The sequence below is a fragment of the Gavialis gangeticus genome, unplaced genomic scaffold, assembly GCF_001723915.1.
Source record: "Gavialis gangeticus isolate Ggan-Ray unplaced genomic scaffold, GavGan_comp1, whole genome shotgun sequence".
Lineage (NCBI taxonomy): Eukaryota > Metazoa > Chordata > Crocodylia > Gavialidae > Gavialis > Gavialis gangeticus.
In genome coordinates this window covers 107,964,800-107,981,203 of record NW_017729022.1, presented here as the reverse complement: position 1 = coordinate 107,981,203, position 16,404 = coordinate 107,964,800, and the positions used below count along the sequence as shown (strand labels likewise).

Genomic DNA, 16,404 nt, shown 5'->3' with positions numbered 1-16,404 from the left:
TTTTTTTAATCCTGGAAATAATTTTGTAGTCATTGCTTCCTTTTACAATAATTTTCTTAAATGGTGAGGCTGCAGCAGACATTTGGCATAGATGTGCAGATGAAACCCATCCCTTCCCTATGCTGGCATTATATACCCAAACTGAAAAGTTACTAGTGATTTAGGACTATGCTATAAAGTCTTACCTTAACACTTCAGAAGAGTTTCTCTCTGAAACCTCGGCAGATGATGCCAATGAAAAACTTTCCTTTAGCTTAGGTTTGATCTTGTGAGTTGGAGGAAGAATCAAGAGAGAAAGGTTTAGAATTTAGCTTTGAGTGGCATAATCCTGCTGCCATAAATTTCACACTCTTTCTAGGAAGATTGTGTCCTGAAGTTTAGACTTATATGCTGAAATTTCAAAAGAAAATAAGTCTCTATCAGCTTTAAAAAACCCTCAGAAATAGATAAAGAAATTCATTCATCATTACCTGAAATGCCAGATTCCTGGGAAAAGCAAAAATAGTATAGTTTTATTTTATATGTTTAAGAATACCATAGGCTGAATTTCCTTTGTGGGTGGTAACAAAGAATATCTAAATCCTGTGTTCAGATATATGTAGGAACAAATGTGAACGCAATTTGGGCATCCAAAGGTCCTATACAGGAATCCACATTTAGAAATTTCACCCTGTATCTGAAAACCCAGGTGTAGGCAGGAATGCACCATTTATTCTTCAGTGCATAATTTCAATTTTCCACAGCAACAATTCTCAAAATACTCCTGGTATATAATTTTTATTCTTCATTAGGCCTTTTAACACACGCTAGATTTTTTTCTAACTGCACCCACTCTCTTCATGATTATACTCTGTGTAATGACAGGTCTGCCTCAGGAGACTATGGTTATACCATGGAACAGAAAGCAACAGGATCAGCCAGCGCGTGTATAAATTTCAAACGGCTGGCTAATCCAGTGAGAGACATAATATAAGAGAATAGAAATTATCTGCATTGTAAAGCAGGACAGCAGTATTGTTTGGTACTGTATTCTGCATGCATTTCAGCAATGTTAAAGCACACCTGCTTTCTGAATGACATATCATATAGGTTTGAAATGATGCAGAAAGCCTGACTTAACAGACTGTCTAGGGAAAGAATAACATAACCTTTTTGTAAGCATCCTGGGGAATATCTATTCAGAAACATGTGCTCTAAAATAAAACTAAGAGTACTTCAGATAATGGCAAGTCTTCCCTGTTATACTCTTTAAATTCAGGTTGGAGATTTACTAAGAAGTCTGCTCAGTGGTCAGGAAACGAGGGCTGGATTCAACAACAAGAGCTTAAATCTAACCTCAAATGAGAGAGTAGCTATGGCTAAATAATAACCATTTTTTTAAAATGAGAAATGGATCTTATTACAAAGTTCAGATATAGATTTAAATCTGAACTCCCCTGATCAAGCTTGACGTTCTGATGCTTATTGAAAATAAGACTCAGCTTTGTTTCCAATGCATATGTGGAAACCCCTCTCAGCAGCCAGACACAGATGTCTCAGACTGAGAAAAATTCACGTTCATTATTGCTTCCCTGTTCATGCACAGATTTTCACACATAACTGAAGATCCATGAACAGATCTGCATGGTTGTAGAATTTAATACTTAGTATTTATTTAATGTATGATTTACAAATAGACTCAGTCAGGTCAGGTGAAAATAAATGTATACAGTCCTACTGCACACTTTTTTGACCATTTGATATTTTTTTAAACACGTCATTACATTTAGCTGACAACTAAATTAGATTTGCTATAAACCCCTTTAAAGAGCAGATTATTCTTTAATTACCATACCATGAAGATTTGAATGTGGCAGAAAATAACCCATACTCTAAAATAGAAATTTAGTAATATGTAGATATAGTTCATTATTTGACCTATGAAAAAATATAAAAACTTGCCAGGAGTATTGTATTAAAAAACTTACTTGTTTTACAAAAGCGTAGGTCTAGCAATAGATTATACCCCGATCATGATGCTGACTAATCTCATGACTGATTCATAAATCTCATGATAGATGTTCTTCTAAAAGCCCAAACTCCTGGATTTATATATGTACATGGTAGTTCAACTTTCATTTTTCTAAAAAAGTAAGTCTTTAGGTTTCATGGTTATGCATCACACATCCATCAGCAGGTCCTGAAGGTTTAAAGATCAGTAGTAAATAAAAAAGAACCCCAAAACTGTTATTTTTAATTTAGCATTTAAACGGATTTCATTATTTTCTGAGGTATGACTCAATGTTTGAGTTTAGCAAACATCATGATATTTTTACAGGATATCATTGTGAAAGCGAAGGGAAGGTCAGCCATAGCAACAGCTACTGGAAATGCTACTAGCTGATGGTCAGCAGAATAGATAAAATGCAGTAGACAGGAGAGGAGAAAACAGCTATTGCCTGCAGTGCCTCTCATACAAAGCTGCTATAGGGACTGGGCAGAGAACCAGTTCCAAGTAACCACCATCATCCGGATCTCCACATGAATGACACAGTGGTGATGAGATAACAATTTTACCATATCAAGCCTCAGCTTCCTGTGTGTTAGTGTGTTGTGGGTGGTTTTGATTTAAAATTCTGTGCTTGTTGCTAATCACAGGTTCATCTACATCTCAGCTTCACATCTGGTACGCCTTTCATGATCCTTCATTGCCTCTACATGCTCTCCATGGCACATTCCAAAACACTGTTCATTTCCTCAAGTGATTTTAAGGCTTCCTTACCTAATTCCACCAGTTGCCCTCCTTGAGCCATGTACAGTGGCAGATGACTGAGCCTGAATTATTTCAGTACACAAGTGCAGGGGCCAATTATGAAGTATAGCTATCTCCCTTCAATGCAAAAAAGACAAAACAGTTTTTCTAAATTTTCCCAATTATAAATGAAATCTATTTTAGTTGTGGTCATTTCTTAGTTTTGGTCTATTCAAAGCACCCAGGCTTGTATCCAACATCAGCACATCTTTTTCACATGGGTCAAACCACCTATTAGAACTGTCCAAGAATAACATAATTTTCATCTGGTTTCCCTCCACGTCTTTCATATTTTCCCCTCCTAAAGAGTATCCTTGAAATCAGAAGACTGATGTTCAATAATCTGGGGAATCAATGAACAACAGAAAACTAGAGCTACTGTTAAGGTAGTCATTAAGATTATTACTTAAATACACAGATCAAAGAGGCACAGAGGCCCAGGATTATTGATAGTGTTAAAAATATTATGAAATAAAAGGTGCAAAAAAGATGGCATGTCAAGAGCATTTTATCAGGCGCTTTAAGGGCATATTCTTCTTGCCCTGCCGCCTGTTTAAGACCTTGAAATTCAAATGCCCTTTGTGTGTTCAAATACATGCTGTATGTTTTTCAAGTCTAAAAAATGTAGAGTGAAACTCATAGGGGGAACCAAACTGAGTAGGAAAAATATGGCTATAAGACAACTCCAAAGTACCCCCAAACATGCATGTCACAATTCTGAGACGCTTTTATTAGGCCACCTTCTTTAAGCAAATGTTTTTTGTCAATTCCTTGAGTAGTTTTGCTTCACTTCTTTCTTTTCTTTAGTTGCATCTTTACCATCATTATGCTAATGTATATTTTCTTCCCTCTGAAAAGATCAGGGAGACAAAACAGAGTCCTATGTTTGGCACCAAAGGCATTGGAGAGCTCAAGAAGCTCCTAGGAAATTCGAACTATGGTAAACGAGTCCCTCGGGCTTTCTAAAAAAACAGGTCCAAGCTTGTCCGTATGTCTGTCTGTCAGCTTCACAGAAACTTGTCTCAGAAGAAAAAAATTCTTATTATGTTTGAAGTTCAGACCATCTAAATAAATTCAGTGTGCCCTTAAAAGAAAGGGAGAGAGGGAGGGAAAAAGAAGTACAGGGTGTAAGGAAAGGGAGAAAGGAAGAAAGATCCTAGCTGCACTCATAGGATATGTACAGCCATTACATGTAGATTGACTTAACTGGGATTAGGTAGATCTAAATGTCTATCTGTGCAGGCATTCATGGGGGTTAAATAAGGCAAAACATGGTAGGACTGATCTAAGTTATTTCACCTGAGGAGATGAACTAACTTAGAACAGGAATGGGTTAACCCATTCTATCAATACCTGTCTGCATTCAGAGCACAGCCACAGGGCTGGAAAGGCCAAGCTGCTCACCCCAGTCCCAGGGCTTTTCTCTTTCTATCCCCCACACCTACTCAGATGGGATATTTTTAGCCCCCTGACAGGCCACCCTGGACCCACCAGCCCCATCCACCCCTTTCCCCATCCCAAATTACTTAAATCCTGTTCCCCATGCAGCTTCTGGCACTGGTGGCATAAACTAAGCTTTGTGAATGTAGATCAGGCATGGCTAACAGCTGTACTCATACTCATTTAAGAGCCTGAGACTAGAGGAAGGAAGGAAAACACTGACACACACAATAGCTTCAGGATCAAAGAAAGCATGAATAGTGAAAGGAGATGATTCCCTAAAAACACCTAAATCTGTTTCCCAAATGACTCACCAACCCTGTAGCTAAGGTGCAGCGGTGGCTGTGGAAGGTAAGAAGGAACAGCAACACTACTCTGGCATCAGGTAATCCATATATGTCACTATCAGCCCCAAAGTTACCTTAAAGGGTCAATCACAACTGGGTGGTAACCATGGAGATATGTGAAACGTGTTTTTCTCCCTTCCCTCTTGCTTTAAAATAAATAATTCTAATTTACCATATGAGCTTTTAAAATACTGATCTACAGTGAGTATACTGCACACACCAATATTAGCCATTTATTATGTTACAGATACATAGAGATATATTTGTAAGAGAGAAATAAGACTTGATTTTTTTTGCCTAACTGTTGAAACTTGGATTAGAATTTTTTTTAAAGGATATAAGAAAGCATTTTCTATCCAACAGCTTTCTAAATGGTAACTATATTGTGTATGCATGTGTGTAACAAAGATTATTACATCTACATCTATCTATCTATCAATCTATCGATCTTTTTTTTAAAAAAAAATTTGTACAAGAACTATAAATGAACTGTGACTGGGCGAACACTAGTAACTAGCTACAAATGAATGTGGTTGTGGAAACTTTAGCTAAAAAGCATTTGGATAGGAAACAAACATACCCATTTATTTCTCTGTTTAAACCAAAATTATCACATGTATTTGTCCTGTTACACACAATTTTGTTGACTTTTCTGAACACTAGGAATTAAAATCCTGGCTTTTCTGAAATCCAAAGCAAAACTCTCATTTATTGCAATAGGCCCAAGATTTCACCTGGAAAATCACACAGACTGATCCTGCAAACATTTCCATGTGATTCCACCTCAGCTCACACAATGGTTCCCTCTGATTTCAAAGGGACCACACTTGTAAGCGATGTTACTTCCCTGTGTTCAGAATAATAAAACCAACCCAAATAATTATTTTGAGCATGATTTTTAGAACTGTGTTACATCTGCTCTAGGATCACCTCTGCCTTACTCATAAAATACTTCCTAAAATAAATATTGCTAGGGTGTTGTGCTTCTACACCCTAAAGTAAGGCCCAAATCATATATCTAAACAACTGTATATCTACATTTACTAATAATGGATTACCCATTACCAACAATCTACCCTACACCAAGTACTATAAAATAAAGGCCTTGCTATAAAAAATAAGTTTTTATTCAAGTATCTACATGTATATTTACGCCTAAGCAGAGAATTTTAAATTGTTTTCCAGATTGCTCTTGTATCAAAGTGCAACCTGTTTATTTTGACCTCAGTTCTTAGAAATTGTTGATGCCATGACAGAAATATGCTCTGTGTTCCAACAGGCAACAAACAGTTCTAATGACAGCAAGCTCCATCTGTGCTGTTAGAACGTACAGCTTCAGTCTATAGCTCATATATATAGGTTTTATATATATATGAAGAGATAATTTATGATGCTTTTTCTCAAGAAAAAACCCCACCCTAGAAACACCCCATCTCTCAAAATGTAAAAAGAAACATACTATACTGTAGAACCTGGATTATAGAAGTGTAGAATATGTTTTGGTGTTGAAAAAAGTATTGATCAGAAATATTCTGTTTTAGTTAACGTAGATGTCCTTGCCCACAGAGCATGTAAGTACAGTTGACACTTATTTTCCAACCTGTTTCTGACAATGTTTTTGTATCTTAAAATTAAGCCTAAAAATATCTATAGCCAGCCAAATGTAAGAGTAAACTAAGCAAAATAAACTGTGTTACTTACAATAAACTGTCACGCTTAATTAAAGGGAATATTTCACCAACGTCATACTCTAATGAAAAAGTAGGTTATAGAGGAATGCATGTTATAGACTCTTTCATTTCTTTTGTGTCTCTACTTCTTATGTGGTACAGCTGTGGAGCAGCGCCCACTGGTACCGGTAGCATGAAAATGACAGTTTTTTTCTTTACCAAGGTCTGGTACCAATTACCATGGATTTAGAGGCACTATATAAAAGACAGTGCCGATTTGTGTTTAAATTTTTATCTTGATTAAAGTGGCAGACTATGGCACAAACACACAGCTTATCTGATGTTTAAAATGTTACCTTAATAAATTATCAAAGAAATGTAGTACATATTTTTCTAAGTCTACTAATCGATTGTGTAGTTTGTATGTTTAAATTCTGAAATTTGGTTATGCCAACTGGCTCTAGCCAAATGGCATAGAAACAGCAAATCATTTTACAGAGGATACTAGTCAAATTGTTAACTCTATATATCCCAAACAAAAATATACACAAAACCACATATGCAGTATCACTTTATAAGCTAGAGAGTCAGCCCTATTAATTATAATTATTTTATAATTCCATAAATTAATTTTAAAATGAATTATGGCACATAAAATTAAAAATTAAGGGCCAGATTCAGTGTTCAATTACAGTAGTATCCGTATGAAATAGCTACACCTAGGATATCCTTCAGTATCTACCTCCAAAAACAGAGTGTGATTTAGTCCTGAATTAAGATTAATTTTTCTCTAAATATCTTCAATGATTCTAAACATAATTTGAGGGTTAGCTTTCTATGCATCTATACTGATTATGGTATAATGTAATATTTCCAACATAAGCACGTTGAAGCAAGAATGCATTACTCAGGGCAGCCGGGGGGTGGACCCTGATCAAGGAGAACCAAAAATAAAATACGTTTAGGGCAAATTGTTTACTAAAAGCTAAGGAATATATAGCAGCATTTTGTATATATATGTAAACAACTTCTAAAGAGATAGTAAAATATTTTTTCAAGACATATGTTAAGGATTTTGTATTTCATGGAGCTTCTACTTCTCCATTGTTGTTTTAATATATAACAACTTAACTTTTCTACAACTTAACATATTCATCATCAAAGCAAGAAAGTGTGCTAAAACTTGTAAATGGTTTAAAATTAATCAGCATGTACCTTATCTCAGAAATTAAGGTAGAAGGTATACATGCGAGTGTCTGTATTGACGTATTTATTATCTAAAGATAATCAACTTCTTATATTTCCCAAGAGAGGGAAATGTACTACTTACATTTTTTCCCCAGTTTTGAACACGGAACTTGGCTGCTATAGGTTTTTTCCCACACAAATCAACCCTTAGCTCTTTTGAATTGAAACAATATGGGATGATTATTGTGGGAATTTTTTACTGTTACTGTAATTTAAAACTTTCTGTACCCAATTTTACATTTTCTATAAATCAAAACCCCATTTTACTTAGGGCTACAGTTAAACAGAGGAAATCAAAGACCAACTTCCAAGCAAGCTTTGCTATTAATCACTGGAAGAACTAGTAGTACAACTACTTTTACTGCAGCTTCTTTCTGCATGAAAACTACATTTTAATCTAAAACGCTAGGTCTTTAGAAGAAACTGCAGTACAGATGAGCCAAATTAAATAAGCTATCAATACAACAGTATAGCATTGCATACCATAGGATAAAACAGTAGTACTGCATTAAAAATATGTCACCTAACACATAAAATTCCCCACTAAAAATATAATATTTCTAAGTTATTCATGGGCTTCCCCCCACCCCCCAGTACAACACATGCCTGTTGAAAAACGTAACTGTGACAGTGTTTGAGCTGAGACAGTACTATTGGACAAACAGTTATTTAGGGCCTGATCCTGCATCTACTTAAGTGAATTGGTTTTGCTTTTTACTACATGAATATGAAATGAATTAGCTTTCCTTTCCCTTTTCCTTTCTTTTTTAAAAATTATGGCTTTAAAACTGTCACTTCATCTCAAATTGAAAATTTTGTTTAATGGGTTCTTGCTTTAAAAAATCCCAGTAAGGCCTAGGACTTAAACAGGAACAATAAAAACCATGAAAACAAAACTCTGCTGAGTATGCATGAATTTTTGGATAACTTTTCATTACTTAAAAAAAAACAAACTTTAATTTCTTACAAAAGAACCCTGCTGACTGCTAGAGAAAATAGACACATTTTTAAATAACAGAAAACAAAAACTATTTATTTCATATTTTTTCCTCACTACTTTAGAAAAGAGTACCAGTTACGTGTCTTTAGTGTCCAGTGTTTTTTTTCCTTGCAGGACAACAGGCACATTCTTGACTGTCTTACACTGTGCAACCCCAGTGGAGCTAATAAGTTACATGTCTGTGTAGAAACTGCTGCAATTGCCTGCTCCAATATGTCACAGACAGACAATATTATTAAGCTATTCACAAAATACCTCCTTGGAAATGATAATCAGCTCCTAGCTAATTTATGCAGTAAGCTCTACAACATTAACATACTAAAGACAAACAAAACCAATATGTTATATAAACGGTGTGTTTTTGTGTTTAGTAAAATGAGGTGGATGTGTATTTTGAATCCAAGTCTATATTTTTGTAATTTTTTTTAGTTTGGCTACAAGAAAAAAAAAAAATACAGATTGGAACATTTCTGGGGACTACGAGAAAGGCTCTTTATTAAGAATTCCTGAATTACGATTTAAACTTTCATGCCAGTAGTGACCCAAAAGTAGTTTTCCTTCCCTGATTAGAACAAAACTAAAATAAGTAAAATTACCTACCATGGCTGTACATGTATAGACTTCTTGTCTATTGGTTTCTTTTGTAGGATTTCTAATTCACATGCAGATTTACCCCTGAAACCGAACCCCCCGTTACCCCCTGAAACTGAATTCCTGGTGCAGTCAGTATCTCTCTTTCCTAGAGTATAAAGATCATATTCCAAATCTGCCAGTCAGCCTCTGATGCAGCGTACTGCTGCAGTGAGTTTCCCGGTCTCCGCTTGAGTGTGTGGTGGAGCCTGCTGGTCATTTTGAATATACCACCGACCTCACTGAAGGAGGGGAAAAATACTAACTTTGTCTTCTTTTCTGGTTTGAGCTGCAGGCACAGACAGGCACTGACTGTAGAGGAGGGACAGAGACTAAAACAATCACTACAGCCACAGCACTGCCTACCAATAATTTTGAAAAGACATCCTGAGTGGGTTGAGACAACAGGGTGAAGAAACAAAAAGTGGCACAAAACCAGAAAACCATTAAAAAATACAAGACTTAGTTTTGCACAGTTATGCAAAAAGTACAAAGAAAAAAGATTACTGGCAAAATAAGATTGCAAACTATAACATTCAACCTCCCTTCTACTTTCCCCCTTTAAGTTCATCACTTTCATTTCTTTCATCTACTCTCAAGACTTTAAACAAAGGTGCAGGGACCATTCCTACCTGGGATTTGCTCAACTCTTAGTACATAGGGCCCCAAACCTAGAGGCAGTAGATGCTGTATTGAGCGTAAGTAGTTATAAGTCTCAGGCAAGTTTTCGGAAGCATTCACGAAGTGTGTGTGTCCGATTTGAAACACCTAAATGCTCATCCTCAGACATTCTGATTTTCAAAACCTCTAAAATTCGGCTGTAGATCTATTAAGTTGAAGCTTTAAAAATTAGAGCAAGCTAATTCAGGCTAAAGGACTTTCTTATATTATAATCATGTACAGAAGCACTACTAACCAAGTAGCATATCTGTAATGGGCTGGCAGCAGGGCAGAGGGAAAATGGGACAGGAACAATCATGTAGATGTTATGGGATTCTTTCTTTTCAGTTTGACTGGTCTACTAAACACATGTAAAAGTAATTCCCATGCATAAGCATCTGCAGGATCTGGATGTAAATAACACACTTGAAGAAAGGTAGAAAAATGAACTGGCATTTAAAATATTAATTAAAAAGCTAGCCTCCTGTAATAACTACAAAAATATTATAGGTTTTGCCATATACTCTATATGGCTTCCTCTACTTGGTCATATTCTAAGCAAGTCTGTTACTTAATTATACAGTATATATCGTGTGTGTCTGGGGGCATTCTTCAGTGTAGCTGTACCCTTGATGAGAAAGAAAACTGGAGACAGGGTTATTGAGAAAGCCTGTTAATTTGAGATGAGTGTAATTTGCTATACAATGCCAAAACTATACTGTCCAGGCACTCTCAATAGTTCTTCTAGAAACTAAACTCCCTAGTACCAATAACAAACATGGGATGGTAATGAAAGGAAAAAAAAACCCAGAAACGAATGCATGCAAATATTATGGTGAAAGGGATGGAACTCTTACGGGGAAAAAGTCCGCAAACAGAAGATATAAAATATATCACATACATTATTTTAACAAACTTCCTCCCAGATAGCTATACTAGAGGGAAAGTTTGAAATGGTATGATTCGTAAATTTTTGCTTCCATGGTCATCATTTGTATTCTACAAGGGCATTTTTATAATCAATCATCTAATTTATTTTCATAAACCACATTAGATATCCATCATCATACATTTTCATAATTTTACAGACACACCTACATTGAAAGGGGAATGGACTAAATGATTTAATAGATCTCTTCTATCATTAAGTTTTCTGATGCAAGCAGAGACTTTTACACTGTGCCTTGTAATCATTCTTATCACTTATGAATGCTCCAAAAAGCGTACCTAATTTACCAAAAGGTGTTGGCGAAGGAAACATAGCATGTTAGGTTAGGAAATGCCTTAATCTTCCACTTTTGAAAGTTTGAATTAATATCCAACTTTAGATTATGAATAATAGTGAAATTTGGGAGACAAAGGCCTTCTCAGACCTCACTGCAAAACTAGAGGAAAACTTTAGTAGAGGGTAAGGTCACAATATATTTGCAGCCTTTTGGAAATTAATGTTATTAGTCCCTCAATTTCATGAGCATAAATTGTACTGATTTCAAAACAACTTAGATTTCCACCATTAAAAAAATATTCTCACTTGTTATTTATGCTGTACTTTGCACATGCAGACATTAACTGATTCTTACAACTGTTCTGTCAAAGCAGTAAAAGTTTTCTATTCTCACTGTATGAATGAGGAAACTGAGGCAGGGGGAAAATTTACAGTGACTTGATGAAAAATAGAGAGAGCCAGAAGCAAAGCCTAATTATCCAGGCATTCCACCAGACTACAACACCAAAAAAGAGGAAATCATGGCCAGAGCCTATCTGGTGTTTAGGGAAGCGGAACTAAAAAAACCCCAAATTTCACCAACACATTTTTCAAAGTAGCCAGTCACATGAACTGGTAGTAGAGTTCCTCCAACATCACTGGGACAATGAAATAATTCACAGGAGTAGGCACACTCCACACAGTACTTAAGCTTTTAATGGACTAGTCCCTACAGATGAAATTCACACCTATGTGAAGGGTCAGAACAAGGCTTACACACTATTGAAGTTAGTGTTAGTGAGACCTAAATGATGCATAAGCCTTCAGATGGCTTGCTACAGAGGTGAATTTCACTCTTTAGGAGTAACAGTAGCAGAGTAAACAAGACCTCTTCTATAACTAGTGCTCAGAATTAGTAATACTAGAATGCATAGTGAAATGTATCTATGTAAAGTCCGAATCACTACCATAAAAACTTTTTCATCAGTGAAAACCTTTCAAATGTTCTACTGAGGAGCTGCAATCAACTATACCAATCACCACCCAGTAAATTTTCAAATTTTATCTCTGAAAGATGATACTGGGAGTTTTGATTTGTTCTTACTTTACAAGCCGTTTTAAAAGTAGCATACACAGTTAGACATAGTTCTACATTTTTCCTACTCACTTCTCCAGCGAAGCTTGTTAATCATTCTTTATAGAAGGTTTTATTTTAGATTTGCCTACATCAGCTGAGGAACACCCAAATGACCACAGAAAGTTACAAAACTCAGACTTTTATGCAGGAAGTTTATAAGAAATACACTTATTCTCCTTTTCCATGTGAGTTTCAATACATGACTAGCTCGGTGTGCACTCTTCACTGCATTCCGCTCATCAGATAGTCAGAATGAAGACAAATACGGTCATGGAATTTCAGTGTCCATGGACCCAATCAGGAGTTTCATAACTGATCATGGGGTTTAAATCATACACAATACAGACATCTCCTACTCACAACAAGAAAAGACTTATTATTTTGGGAAGATAAATATGTTTCAGTTTGATGCTCGATGTGCTTTTTAACTTGTCAGAACTGAAGAAATTAAGATTCAGATTCTATCATCACATTTCACTGAGTCATTAAATACAAATGTTATCAGCAAATATGAAGGCATTGGCATCTATCATAGGAGTCATGGCAATGAAACCTCTTGTCTAGCATGAAGCAAAGCAAAGCAAGTCATGAAGGACTCCTGTACACAGGCAGGGAGCAGACTCCAACGTGATGGAAATCCACCACGTTTGAGTCTGCTCGAGCACAGAAATAAATGCACTCCAGCAGACTCCGGTGTCATGTGTATTCACGTCCCCGCACCAAAATATGGCAGCAGGGCACCTTGAACTAAGGCTTGTTCAATGAGCTTCAGTTCAAAGCGCCCTGCTGCCATTTTTCAGTGACACTCGGGCTCTATTAATTAAAAGTGCTTGCTAATTAAAGCCCCCCCCCCGCACCTCCTGGAACAACTGTAAAAATGTCCCAAATGTCTCCTGAAAGTGCCATCTATTTCCCAGCATGCCCAGCTCTCCTACAATACATGCAGCTTCTAACTCAGTAGCTGACAGCTTGAAAGCAATTCCCCTTTTCAGTAGGTACAACTAGAGGATGCAAACACCAGGCAGTGCTATTATATACTATTTTTCATCTCTTTTGCTTAGGTTTTGATGCCTAAGGACATTTTTGGTTAAAATACAAATACTGGATGCTTAATTTTTTTCCTACATATTAAGCAGAAGGTTAACTAATGGAAAATAAAAGACATAATATTATAAATATGTTTTATGCATTTACTATGATTCTGTGGATGTGTGTGTACATGGATTATAAATATACAATATTTGTATTTTAAAATTATAAATAAGAAGCAGGATTTACAGGTGGCCATCTCAGGGTAATTCTGCCTTCTATATAGTATAAATGAAAAATGAGAAATCTACATCCATATACAAAAATCAGTAGTGACCCATTTAATATTTAATTATGTGAATATAATAAACTATAGTTTTATTGGTCAAATTTTATTTTTAAAAATAGGTAATACAAAGTCTAAGCATGCTGCTCTTGTAAATTAGAATGAGAAAAGCTTTAATTTTCACACAGCATTCAAAACTGTGGGAATGTTTATCAAGAGAACAGATACTCCTTGGTCATTGAGGCCTTAGGCCTTTCCAGAGGCTTTTTGTACAGTTTCTATTCACTTTGGGACATTTACTTCCCCATTTCATACCCTTTGCAACATGGAGATTCCTGTTAAAGAAAGGCATTAAAACAAGAGTTGCTTTCTGGAAGTCCACTGTTTAAATGAGTCAAACTAATCCAAAGAGAATTTAATAGTTTTTCAATTTATCTTTAGAGGCTGTCTCCTGTACCTGTTCAAGTTCAGTCTGTAGGGGGCTGATCCCAAACCTATTGACATTTATGGGAGGCTTAACTGACTCTGGATTAGGACCTAAAAAACTTTTGGATGATTTTTGGATGAACAAGCAAGACAAATATAAACTGTCAAGGACAACAAACGTCTGGTTGGGATTAAAAATGTTAAATGACAACAGAAAATAAGAGCTGCACTTTTAAGAATAAATCTTTAAAAAGTGATGTGGTGATATATAGAAGAAAGAATCTAATAATTCTAAAATAAGAATAATTTCTGTATGAATGTACAGTTACAAAGATCCCATAATGCAATGAAATAGCTGCTCTAGACACCCTATTGTACATTAACTGAGTTAAAATAAAAGGATACAAAAAGAGTGCCGATACATTTAGAAATCTATGTAAAAGGCTTGTATGTATGAAGAGAGCACCTACTGGATAGAGATCACTAGCAATAATTATTAATCATGATAATAATATTTATATATTCAAAACACTGTGAATATTGGATTTTTCATATGTATTATACTCTATAGGTAAAATCTTAAATCAGTAACTCTAACGTCTAGTGGGAACAATGTAAAGCTATTTGAAGGCATTTCATATAGTCTTTCTATACTACAAATACTGTAATCTGTAAAGTTGAAACTCACTATACTTAAAAACAAACGGTCAAAAAGCAAACAAATCTCACTTTCCTATTGTGGTTCAGGACACATTTATTTTAGTTATGAATGAGAAGTGGCAGGCCTAATATGACTGCAAAACGTTAAAATCCAACAGCTAAGTAAATAAAATGACACAAATTAAATATGGCAGTTTCTTTTTAATATTTTAGATCAATCATTTCTAGTATATTTTTATATTTCTTAAAAACCAGAAAAAAAGAAAAGAAACTGAAGAAAATAGTCACCTTCAAAATTTTTCTAATTTTAGTATCTCAACATGCTAATGTTTATTAGTTCCATTGGGTAGTTTACATTTACTCTCAAAATTGTATGAGCTTCTGATTATTAAAAGTTCCCCTCCTTCAATTTCTCTATGAAATATCATGAGCAATTTAAGCCATTAAAAATTTGTATGCATGTAGGGATGTATTACATGCTAAATACATGCAAGACTTCAAAGCTGCATTCAGTGCTGTAAAAATATCATTCAGCAATTCAAATACATTTAGCCAAGAGCTCTAAAACCTGAAGACTTATTAAATTAATGTTTAATAAAGGCCCATTGCTTTTTGTAATAAATTATTTTTTTTCTTAATTCCTCTCCCACCTTTACAAAAACTATGATCAGTATTAGAAGCTGTTTTTTCTCCCTAATGTATCCGAAAAGTTTTGAAAAGAGTGAGTTTTATGAATATTTTACAAAGATCAGGCAGGAGCTGAATGTTTTTCCTGACAAGATAACAGGACATGAGATTTGAGGTAACAGTGGTCCTATAGTGGAGAAAAGAAATACCACATGGGTATCATAAATATTTAGGACCCTTCCAAGAATACTTTAATTTAAAGAGAGAATTCTTATGCATGAAGCCATAGCGTCAGTTTTGTTCCTAGTACAAACCCAGTGGCTCTTCGTTTCCCACCCCCTATCCTCCCCACTCTCATTTATTACAACAGGGCCACAAAGCTCCTTGGATCTTCCTTTATCGGCTTTTGAACTATAACTGACATGCACAATCTATTTTAAGATGTATGTGGAAATGACATTCCTGAATAATTTCAGGCTCTTGAAAACATGCAGAGGGCAGAAAGTCATGCTTACAGCTGCATCATAATTTCAAACTACTACATATAAAGGCTTAATGAGAAAAACTCCCATTGACTTCAGTGGGCTTCCCATTAGACTCTGTTATTTTTCAAGTTAAGATGCAACACATTTACGGACGAGGCAACAGTGTATTAGTAAATAATTGGTAGTACTGACCTTCAGAAAATAGCTTTTTTTTTTTTTAATAAAGAGCTACTCAAAACGACAAGTGCATTAATTTAACAATGGCCCTAAAATATCAGAGCACTTGAAAGGGCCTGATTCTCCAGTTTTTATTTACATGTACTGTCTCATGAGTCAGGGTGTCAAAAGATTGGGCATGTAATAAGAAATTTGTGCCATTTTACTGATTAGATTACATGCATTAGCAGGATCCTGACATCAGTGAAGTTACCTGGAGCTTTTCAGTTGATGTAACATAGGGGAAGATTGATTCTGAATTTATAAGTGCATCCTTCTTTTAAAAATCATGAAATGATTACTTTACAGCTCCTGATCTAGCTCAGATTTAGAAAAGCAAACCTGTAAAAGGTGCATATGTCATTATTTAGCGAATGCTTGTGTACAAAGGGATTAACCCAAAGTGTTAAATTCAACAGAAGGGGGATGGTCAATGTCAACAGGCTTTGGATCAGGCTCTGAGTTAACCAGCATGTGCAAAGGGGTTTACACTTGTGTGAGTGTCTGTGCTAGTAAGTACTGGGAGGGCAGCGGGGGGGGGGGGGGG

At 35.6% G+C, this 16,404-nt stretch overlaps 1 long non-coding RNA gene across 6 annotated transcripts in view; it reads right to left on the bottom strand.

The window, feature by feature from the left end:
• LOC109296523 overlaps nucleotides 1-16,404 on the bottom strand; it is a 149,376-nt gene that overhangs the window by 122,518 nt on the left and 10,454 nt on the right. For 2 of the 6 annotated variants that reach the window (XR_002096976.1, XR_002096975.1), the window contains exon 3: nucleotides 186-390. The exons of the other annotated variants lie outside the window; for them this stretch is intronic. This is a non-coding gene — a long non-coding RNA (uncharacterized LOC109296523). The remainder of the gene's footprint in view (nucleotides 1-185; nucleotides 391-16,404) is intronic. 6 annotated transcript variants of the gene reach the window in all.